The sequence below is a fragment of the Rhagoletis zephyria genome, unplaced genomic scaffold (genome assembly GCF_001687245.7).
Source record: "Rhagoletis zephyria isolate East Lansing unplaced genomic scaffold, Rhagoletis_zephyria_1.1 Rzeph_scaffold_01940, whole genome shotgun sequence".
NCBI lineage: Eukaryota > Metazoa > Arthropoda > Insecta > Diptera > Tephritidae > Rhagoletis > Rhagoletis zephyria.
The window spans coordinates 50,625-54,240 of record NW_016159024.1 but is presented as its reverse complement, the minus strand read 5'-3'; positions in this window follow the sequence as shown (position 1 = coordinate 54,240).

Here is a 3,616-nt window from a genome sequence, read left to right as displayed (position 1 = left end):
TTTTTTATGCAAGCATTTGTTGAAAATGCAGACTCACCTATGGGCAAATCCTAGCGTTGCGGACGTTACGTTCGGATGTTTCTTTTAACTTTTTTGCTACAAAAAATAATATAAGTTAAAATTTTTTTTGTGTTATAAGGGAAGGTTTATAGCGGTACTTGTGAGAACAAAATAATGGAAATTTTGAATTTGAGTTAATGTCGGTGTATTTGCCTTCGAAATTTATGTTCGGACGTTACTGAAAAAGGAAGCGATTTTGATATGACCATCAAAGTCAACGGGCTTGCGCAAATTGTCATGCATGGAGAGCTCAATCTACAAAAATACTTTGAAGAGAATAATAAGCTTACAAAATGTGATATAAAAGTAAACTAAAAGTTGGATTAACTTTAAAACAATTGTATATCTGCATTCGGAACGTTACGTTACGGACGTTACACTTATTTCCGTTGAAAAAATGTATTTATTAAAACGATATTGTTGTATTTTATTAAAAGATATAGTTCTTAAAACCAATGCTGTTTAGAGCTTTGTTTCAACAAGTAAAAGGTGAAAATCAGATTTCTCAAATAAATGTGAAAAGAAATATGAAATGAGAATATGTTGTTCTATGCAAAAATGAGAGAACTCGAATTGCATGCATTTTTTGCGATTTTGGTTGACTATTTCTCGAATTTGTTTGCGCTTTCAACACATGCTTTAAAAAAAATATTTTTTTTTGCAAGTCTCTTATTTTTTCCAATTGAGCTCCTCCTTTGCCTTGAAGGGGTGTTGTGGTGGTTTCATTAAGTTTTTGAATATGTCAGAAAGGTATCCCAATCAGCCAACCTACATCAGTTAAACTTTGAACTAAAGACTGCTCTGTAAATGTGGCCACCAGTGCATCTTTTTTCTCAAACAATCTAGCTAAAATCTTTCCCCTTGAAAGCCACCGCAAAAGGGGAAAGTGATCCGTACCCATACCTTCAGCGGCAAGTTTTAAAAGGCTTGAAGCGGGCGACTCTTAGCATAATTATTTATCTTTGCAGCGTCATCCAATGCGGTTTTTAAACCTTGTGGTGGCATCTTTGTAGTCGCCAGGGAATGCGGATGGATCATACATTGGCTGACTAAGCATCGCTCCTTTCGTTTTTGCAACCACTGCGGCTGCTCCATCACTGCAAGTATCTGCACACTTGCTCCATTTCAAACCGTTTTTCTTTACAAATTTGTCGATAGCTTTAAAAATTTCGTCGCAAGTGGTGTAAGTCTCAAGTACTCCGCTCATCAAAAGTTCTTCCTCGATTTGCATTGAGAATGGGTACCTCGCAAACACAAGAACAACAGCAAGTCCCACTACGTCGGTACTTTCGTCAAAGCTGCAAACTAAAAAATTCAAAGTTTTCAATATATTTATAAGTTCGTTCTCGACTGCCTCTGAAATTGTGTTGATTCACTCTTTCACAGTGTGATTGTGAAGTTCCAAAAACTAAGTAACATGTACACGTGCGCGAAGCTGCTGCGCTGGTTACGAGAACAGTGCAGCCAACAATAATCCGAAAATTAATTGGACAACAGAAAGAAAAGTGGATGAAATGGGGATTTTCGTCCGTTTATTGATTCCATTTGCGGACACCTTGATGTTTCGTTTCCCACTACCGAAAATGGTTGTGAAAATGATACGTTTTCGGCTGTTTTTCTGAAAATTTTCTGGATCAATTATTCGTTGACAAAACGTACTGGTGAGCTACGCTTAAGAGCGAAATACACCACACAAGCGTCTTGACAAACCAAGCGAAATATCCCTTTGCCTCAAGCCATTTGTGTTGTGTATGGGATTTGACAAGCCGCTTGAAGGAAATTTGCACAAAAATCGAAATTTTTTTGATTTTTTGGCCGCCATGTTGACGTTTGATCAAACCACTTGCATTGTGTATGGTAAAATCTTATTATTTGCAACGATATTTTTACCGAGTAAGGTCGTGGGAGAGGAAAATGGAAGAAAACTAAAATTTTTTGCATTGTGAACCGGAAGAAAACTGAAATTCTTTGCTTGAACGAGTCATGTTTGCATGGTGTATGGCGATATGGAGAAAGTAGGTTTGGATTATGTTCGACAAGCAGCTTATCGAACAGTAGACACAACATAGTAAAACTGTTGACATACACTAAAAATTAACTCTACTGCTTAATTACAAAACTTGAATGAAAGTTTAAAAAATTTGCCTGCACCATTAGTATACACTATCCGTCATCACCACATTCATGTTGTTCACGACAAACGCTGCTACGGTGATTGTCTTTCAAACAATTAAAGCAAAGTCTTCTTCGACCAACTAAACGCCACCTCTCTCCTTGATCCATGACTAAAAATCATTTACACGTACTGAGTGTGTGCCTCTCTGCCCACGCTTCACATTTATCTCGCCACGAACTTTCACTGTTGACCTCGTTTGTGTGGAAAAATCTTGGGCACCCTTCAGTTCTGGGTTGGCGCGGTTTCGAGCTCGAATATACACAGGCTGAATTCACAATTTTGGATAATTCTTGTAGCGAGTCGCTAAAGTGGCATATCGTTGGTCGCGGTACAATTGTAGAAGCATGTCGTGCCCACTCAATACGCCTTTGCATAGGCAGTTTAATCAGCCACTCTTCCATCAACGTAAGGTTTGACAAATGATACTCACAATCAGCAGCCTGAAGAAAGGAGGATAAGTTTTGAACCTTCATCGCGAACATCACCAACTGGTCGATATAATTTTCGGAGATTGGTGCCACACTTCGTATCTTCTTTAATTGGCTCTTCACCAGCAACTCTGGCTTCCCATACCGTTCTTCTAAAGTTTTGATGATTTTCATCACGTTTCTGCTGTGTATTGAAAATCACTCGATCGTCTCCCTTGCTTTGCCTTTGATTGCAGCGCATCATACTGGTACTGGTACGTGGTTGTGAATGTGAATGCTTCCTTAAACATCGGCCAGTCCTCTGGACGTCCGTCGAATCCCGGCAAGTCGTAGAGTTTTCTTATTGCACCCACTTCCGTGGTGGTTTGAGATCGACCCGTTTCACTGGAGGCAGCTGTAATAATTCCATAGGGGAAGGTTTATAGCGGTACTTGTGAGAACAAAATAATGGAAATTTTGAATTTGAGTTAATGTCGGTGTATTTGCCTTCGAAATTTATGTTCGGACGTTACTGAAAAAGGAAGCGATTTTGATATGACCATCAAAGCCAACGGGCTTGCGCAAATTGTCATGCATGGAGAGCTCAATCTACAAAAATACTTTGAAGAGAATAATAAGTTTACAAAGTGTGATATAAAAGTAAACTAAAAGTTGGATTAACTTTAAAACAATTGTATATCTGCATTCGGAACGTTACGTTACGGACGTTACACTTATTTCCGTTGAAAAAATGTATTTATTAAAACGATATTGTTGTATTTTATTAAAAGATATAGTTCTTAAAACCAATGCTGTTTAGAGCTTTGTTTCAACAAGTAAAAGGTGAAAATCAGATTTCTCAAATAAATGTGAAAAGAAATATGAAATGAGAATATGTTGTTCTATGCCCTTTTTGACACAAAAATGAGAGAACTCGAATTTCATGCATTTTTTGCGATTTTGGTTGACTATT